The sequence below is a fragment of the Protopterus annectens genome, chromosome 5.part0 (genome assembly GCF_019279795.1).
Source record: "Protopterus annectens isolate FY-2018-M chromosome 5.part0, PAN1.0, whole genome shotgun sequence".
Taxonomy (NCBI): Eukaryota; Metazoa; Chordata; order Ceratodontiformes; family Protopteridae; genus Protopterus; species Protopterus annectens.
Window position 1 is genome coordinate 353454424 of NC_056735.1, and position 7816 is coordinate 353462239.

Consider the following 7816-nt stretch of genomic DNA (forward strand, 5'->3'; position numbering starts at 1 on the left):
TCAAAGATTACATTACTGTCTGTATCACGTCCCTGACTGCTAAGTCAATTCGACAGTTAGCTGGGGTGGATGACTTCCAAAAGAATACTATTAAGCATTTCTTGGAGCACATTTGCATCAGTGGCGATTCAAAGAAAGTTCCTAATTTGCAGTCATCTGCAATTTAGTCAGCCAGAGGCCACTGACAACAGCCTTGGCTTCAAAAAAGTAAATGCCAAAAAGCCACAGTCCCAAGACCAATCTCAGGGGGACTCCCCTTGTGACTGGCCTCTTTGTAGAATTGGACTCCCAGTTCTAGCTTGTTGGGTCCCGTCTGTGAGCTAGCTGGCTATCCACTGGGTGACATAATGGTTTGTACCTGACCTCCTGAGTTGGTCAATGCCACAGTGGGGTATTGTGTCAAATGGAAAACAAAAAACACTTGACCAACGGCAACCGGGATGACAGAACAGTAGATTTATTAAAATAGACACAACTTTACCAAAAAATATTAGACTATATTAATTAATATTAAGACTTCTTCAGATATATGCAACAGAATACTCAGCTTAAAAAGACCAATAAGGTCACATGATACAGAAAACACAATGAACTAATAAGGAAAGGAGAGGCAAAGCAATTTAAAGTGACCGGCAGTAATTGCAACAAAACTGCACAGAATACTTGCACAAACCATGGAAACACAAAATTTTAGTTGCAGTTTGTCTTTCGGCTTTTCCCGGTAAGGGGTCGCCACAGCAGAACTCCGGTCCACTAATGATTGGCAGTAGATTTTTACGAAACGCTGAGGTGCCAGCTCAACGCCCAACCTTCAACGAAGGCACACCCATTTACGCACGCATGTCTTTCGAACGCTACCCAACCATGGGGAGGACATGCAGACTCCACACAGAAGGCACTCCCAAGCCCAGCCGAGAATCGAATGGGAGAACCTCTTGCTGTGAGGTAACAACGCTACCGCCGTACCACCGCTGCATTCTATAAAACACAAAATTTTAGTAAACTCGAATAAAAATACTTAAATATTCAAGATCAAAAATATATCACTGCCAACACTCTTTTTGGAGAGTACTTAATTTCAAATGCATCTGTGATAGTAGTAGTATCAGCCACCACAGCTCCCTCTCGTCCAATAGGGACCAAGGGCCATTCCTAGGGTCTGGTCTGGTCTCACCTGCTCCAGGACCCAAAAAGCAAAATGTATGCTCTGGAAATAATGGGATAGGTCTATAAAAGGGCACTAGTTTCTTTATGTTTTTTTAATATCAAATTCCTTAGCCAGTTCAAGGCAGGCAGTGTGAACCACTCTGCCCTTATCCACTGCTTTTGCGACCTTCTCAAGGAAGTCCACAGGGTTGAGTAGGCATGACCTGACCTTAACAAAGCCAAATGGGGTTGGATCCAGTGTCTGGAGGTTTTCTATGTCATTACTGATCATTTCCAGACAAGTGGAGTACCCAAGGGTTCAGTCCTGAGACCGCTTTTGTTTGGCATCTACTTCTCTGAAGTACAGGCCAACACTAAGGAACTCTGGCTAACAAAGTTCACAGATGACTGCAAACTGGGAGCCATTATTGAATCCCCAAATGATGTGGATATTCTACAAAAGGCTCTTACAGATACAGATGCTTAGTGCCAGAGCCATGGGCTCAAGCTCAACGCCAAGAAATTTATAGTTACCCCCTTTGGGGGAAAAACATGTACCCGTGAATTACCACATAGGTGGCAGTACACTAAACACCAAAAGTGTGATAGAGACTTAGGGACACAGGTGGACAGTGGTCTCATCTTCGATAACCACATCACCACAACAGTCAGGAAATTCTTCTATTTGGCACACCTCATTACTAAGGGCTTTTCATCCAGAAAAAAAGGAGGTCATTGTCCCACTGTACTCATCCCTCATTAGACCTATGATAGAATACAACGCCCCATTGGGCATGTACCTCTGAAGCCATCTGCAACAACTGGAAAGGCCACAGAAATAACTGGAAAGGCCACAGAAATACCTCACTAAAAGAATCACAGGCCTAAAGCAGATGCCCTATGCTGACCACCTTAAAAACTTCATCTATACTCTTGTCGCATATAGTCTACTCAAGAGGCAATCTCTGCTTAACATACCAGGCCATGTCAAACCCAGAGCGGTTGGACATGCTACACTTAAAGAAATCCCAATCCCTCAGAGACGCGCTCCAGGGATCTAAACCTTGTCATCAAAATGAACAAAACATGCTGGAGGGATAGGTTCATGACCCAGACTCCCCAGACGCTGGAATAGACTGCCCCTACATGTCAAGCACAGCACCTCTTTGGCCCTCTTTAAAAGGAACCTTAATGATTGGATGGGAGATAGAAACCCAGGGGATCACATCACCCTGCTAGACAGGGGTCCAGGGAAGTAAACACTGTGGGAAGAAATAGCCAGGGAATGGTTATGGTTAAGCTTATATAGGCCTCAGGGCCGTTAACCTAGTACCAAGCTATGAATATTCTTTTCATGGCTTTATGAGACTAGGGAGACTTGTGCATCTGTAGACGACCCACATTTATGCAAAGCAATAACTGTTGCTGTTCTCCATTCATGAGGCATGAAGCCCGTTTGAAGGCTACAATTAAATATAAATTCCATACAACCAGATAGGTCATGTTTCATGCTGTTTAGAAGGCATCTTGGAACACTGCCCCCATTAGCACGATGAAGTGAAACTATTGCCAGTACTTCTTAAACTGTGCAGATTTTTCCACAATGTCCAGATTTTTTTGCCCCATTTTTAGTTTGTTCCTTATAACATTTATGTTTTTCTGGCAAATTATTAAGGACTGAGGCCACAAAATAATGACAAATATATGTATCTGCATGATTAACATCCTTTAGAAAATCCATACTACAGAAATATTTTCATTACAGCAACTTTCCCCCTTTAAATTAATCACCATTTTGGGACTTTCTCCCATTATTTTAGCTTTGTCCAGATTTCTTGCGTGTCAAGGTTGAGAGGTATGTTACTACATATAGCGACAAACAATATTTGATAATATGCCAAAGAACTGTCATGTGTTAAAAATCATACATTCTTCAATTAAACCACTGCCAGACTTCTTCACCATGTACTTTTTCTACTACTTCATGAACACTCCTGGGCGATGTTTTACTTTACTAACTCACCAGATGCACAGGAGCAAGCACTGCCCTAACCCCACTCAGAGTTTGACATCATGGTTAGGCACTGAATATTCAAGTGGACTGTCAGGCAACAGTACCATCACGCCAACAAGTGCATAGTGAGAACACTGACACATGCTTTCAGCCCTTCTGAACTTATTTTAAAAGCATTGTTGTTGCAACTGTTTATATTCATTAATTTAACAGCGAAAGGACACTAGAAAGGGTAATTTAGCACAGGATGCAAGTAATTGGTAGTTTGAGCTTTTAGTTCTGAATACATAACATCTGAACGGTCATACAACAAAACAGGTAGGCAGTTGGATTAGAACATTAGACTATCATTAAAGGTATCAGTTGCAGTCAATACATGTCTTTCATCAAGGTGAATTTTGACTTGAATGGTGCAATCCATGGTTCTGGATCTACAGCTGCTGTAGACATTAACTGAGTCTCTGCTGATACCGCCATTATCTTGATGTCAGCCAGTGAGACTTTGACTATACTGCATACGGCCAGTCAAATACAGAGTGGATGAACATGCACCACACTGGTAGGGTGAATTACATTTTGACAAAGGTTTTGGAGTCTGTGCTGACTGTAGACTCTGGTCCCAGTGCAGAAAAGACACTTGCAATGTTATGCCCGTGTCTCTGTGGATACCGCCGTTATCTTGATGTCAGCCAGTGAGACTGTGGCCACATTGCATACGGCCAGTCAAATACAGACTGGATGAGCATGCACCACACTGGTAGGGTGAATTATATTTTGACAAAGGTTTTGGAGTCTGTGCAGACTGTAGACTCTGGTCCCACTGCACTTGCAATGTTATGCCCATGTACACATCTCCTTAGAAGTACAGAGGTCCAAGAAGATGCAGATGGCAAGGACCTCTACCCACACACAGACTGCCACAAGTGCTAATCATCAGGATTCTCATCATAAGCAAAGGTATGAGTGGTACCATTGGAAGTCCCTGTTCTTCATTACGCATTAATTCTCAATGTTGTTCAGATTATTATACTTAAATCATTGCACTAATGCACTGGACTTCCTTTCCCTCTCACTGACAATATAATACTAAGACTTCCTTCTTGTCAGCATTTGCTCCTAATACAATCACCCAATCTGGCAACTCTCTGTACTCTTAACTACCTCTCAAAACTCTGGAACCCTCTCCATCTCCAAATCAGACAACTACAGAAACTACTTAATTTCAACACAAGCACTAACTAAACAATAGCCATCTCTCTGTAGTAGAACATTCTGCTATTTTTTTAATGTATTAATTTTATTTAATTGTATAACTTCCACAGATTCATAAGCAAGTATTATGTAACTATCATTACATTGCTTTGTATTGTATGCACCGGTTAATATGAATGGCATGTCAATCATGCCTCATTTCATATGCAGGTTCAGTCGTCAATCATCCCCGCTACGCCCACTCCTGCGCGAAACTCCGGGTGAGCCAGCAAATATCGCCTACTCCTGTACTGCTCTTTACACGTTGCGAGTACACGGTTTTGTTAAAAAAAAAGTGTATATATATATATATATATATATATATATATATATATATATATATATATATATATATATGTGTGTGTGTGTGTATAGGTGTAGATTTAAGATCGACATTGTCTTGTGATGGCGAAGGTCACGGTTTATATCAAATAAAGAACGTAATTTGTACGGATTAAACAATGATTGACAGAATGCAGAAATTAATAGCATCATTTATTTGAATTTAAAATAGCAATTCATCGCGTATCTACAGAACATTAAAGGCTCCAGAAACACACTCAGTCAAAACAATAATCTCCCAACTCCCCTTACAGACTGTTCTAGAGCCATAGCTCGCGCTCTCCCCTCATAACTGGGTGCAAACCAACACAGGCCGTCGGAACATACGCATGCAGGTGTAAGCACTTGTATATTCTCAACATTTCCGAATTAACAGCGCAACACAGCCAGCAACTGCACCGATTTATGGCTCCTTTTCGAGTTACTCATTTCAACATATACACAGATCGGGTTTTTGGGGACGTACTGCAAAATAAGCCTACTTGAAAGTTTCCTGGTTCTAATTTAGAAGGCCTGCTGTGAAAAATAAAAGTTCTTATATTTTTCTGTCTCTCTTTTAGGTATGATCTACTAGGACTTTCAGGTTCACTGTTTTAACCTATAAAGCTCTAACGTATTAGAAAAGTTAACGAGTAAATTAAGGTCTCATATCACCTTTCATAGTAACTTAATAAATCTCTTGTACTCTTGAATGTTGCCTCGTACCCTCTCTCTCTCTCTTACATTTTTTCAGGTAACTCACCGATGATTACGGCCCCTCTACTAATGTTTTAAGTGTTCTCATTATTCACAGAATGCATACTCTGTTTTACTTTAAAGTGAGAATAATATTTAAATTGTTTTGGGCCTACCGCCGTTATTTTTGGCTCTGTCATTTTTTTATGCGCAAAAAAACTTGTGAAATTGTATGCCCTCTTGTAACGACAAAGTAATTACCGGGAAGGGGATCATTCACGAGATTTGAGTGCTTGCCGGTCTACACAGGCACACACACGAAGGCGTGCGGGTTTGTATACACATACCATTATATTTTGCAAACATACATACCATACACACATACAAAGAAAAGTGAAAACAATCAGAAGCACGTTGGAAAGCAACTAAATGTCTGCGGGCGGCATAATACTAATGCATCGCCAAAAAGAAATAAAAGCAGATCGCTTATTAGCAACAAAATTAACAGCAGATGAGGCACAGCAAAAAGACATGAGGTTTTAGCAAACAGTTTAATACATTAATTAAAAAAACTTCATACTTTTTCTGCACACCGTTTTCACCAGCAGTCTGCCACGTTTTGATTACATTTTAATGCACAGCTGTATTGATAAACGTAAACACAAGCAGATTATTATTATAAAGCATATGTAAAAACATGTATACTACTAACTCTCTTCATATCCGAACCTCAAAACTGTTTTACATCGATACTTCCACGATGTTACTGGATGTTCACACAGCAGGGCTGGCTCGCAACAACCAGTTTAAATAATGCATTTTCAATAATGTTCAATAACGCTAGACACGATGTCATTTGTGACATACATATAAAACAAAATGCAGAATACGCTCATTTTAAAAAGTTCTGCTACCACAGTTGCAGGCAGCAAATAAACCGCGAACTGTAGTTTCAATCTGTAGTTATATGGATGTCTTCCTCTATATACCCATGCCTCCATTAATAGCAGCTACTGTATTATGCAAGAATTCGTAACTCTGAAGCTTCTTATAACTACACATTTAGCTCCTCCCTGGAGCGACGCGTGACTTAGTCTTACCCAGACTGCCTACCTCTCCCCCTTTACTTCGAGCTTTTTGTATTTGCAAACTCCAGGGAAAAAAATAAGACTGAAAGCTCCAACACAGAAGCGACACCTCATGGCCATAATTTTTAACTGCATGTATTAAATTAACGGCAGTAATTTTGCTCTCGGTTTAGCTTTTGCTTCTAAATTTGCAGGTACGTTTCTTTCAAATGTCCCAAATTTTCAGGGACATTCCTGATTTGACTCAGATTTTAGCTTTGTCCTTAATCCCTCCTAAAATTGATGTCTTTTGTATATGCTGAATTACACTTAATAAATACTGACAATAATCGAGTTACTGGGCCGGATTCACGAAACCTCCGTGTAAGACTTAATATGTCTTACTCGGAGGCTGCAGTTGAACGGTATGACGTCAGCATGCCATGCATATTCATGAGGGCATGCTGAATCATACCCAAGTCTAACACGGTCCGTGTAGGAAAGTAGGGGGCATGTCCGATTGCGAGTACAGCAAAGGGACATGCCCCCAGAAGAGTCAGTCCTGAAAGTAAACACCCACGAGCGAGTCCGCTGAAATGTCAAGGAGCACAACACCACACATCCCCACAGACTAAACCCTACTGAAAATATGTAAAATGTAAAAATAGCAGTTTCCTTTTTTTTTTTTTTTTTTAATTTCTAAAATGTTTGCCCACATTTGCACTCGTTTGCGCGGGTATGCCCTTCGCTTAACCACAGTTAGCAGATATGACATTGAAAAGCATATAAGATCTACATATGCAAATTAAGCAAAGTGGCAATAGCGTAGCGGTACAGACGTCGCCCAAAGAATAGGTAGTCACGGTTCGAGCCTCACAACATCCCCCTCTATTTTTCTTTAAATAAGTATGAAACAATTCCCTGATATATATAAATTTAATTTAAGTAAAATGTAAAGAAATGGCCCATGTATTTCTGAACAAAACCTATATTACGTATATATAAAAAGGATCATAATTGCCCGTAGCTGAGCAGCGCTTTGACAAGCTTAATATGAGTGCCCGTAGCTTAGCAGCACTTTAACAAGCTTAATATGAATGCCCGTAGCTGAGCAGCGCTTTAACAAGCTTAATATGAGTGCCCGTAGCTGAGCAGCGCTTTAACAAGCTTAATATGAGTGCCCGTAGCTGAGCAGCGCTTTAACAAGCGTAATATGAGTGCCCGTAGCTGAGCAGCGCTTTAACAAGCTTAATATGAGTGCCCATAGCTGAGCAGCAATTTAACAAGCTTAATATGAGTGCCCGTAGCTGGGCAGTGCTTT

At 40.7% G+C, this 7816-nt stretch overlaps 1 long non-coding RNA gene across 1 annotated transcript in view; it reads right to left on the reverse strand.

The window, feature by feature from the left end:
- LOC122802627 overlaps positions 1–6514 on the reverse strand; it is a 58447-nt gene extending 51933 nt beyond the window's left edge. The window contains exon 1 of the long non-coding RNA XR_006364967.1: positions 6141–6514. This is a non-coding gene — a long non-coding RNA (uncharacterized LOC122802627). The remainder of the gene's footprint in view (positions 1–6140) is intronic.
- Between the last annotated feature and the right edge of the window lie 1302 nt (positions 6515–7816).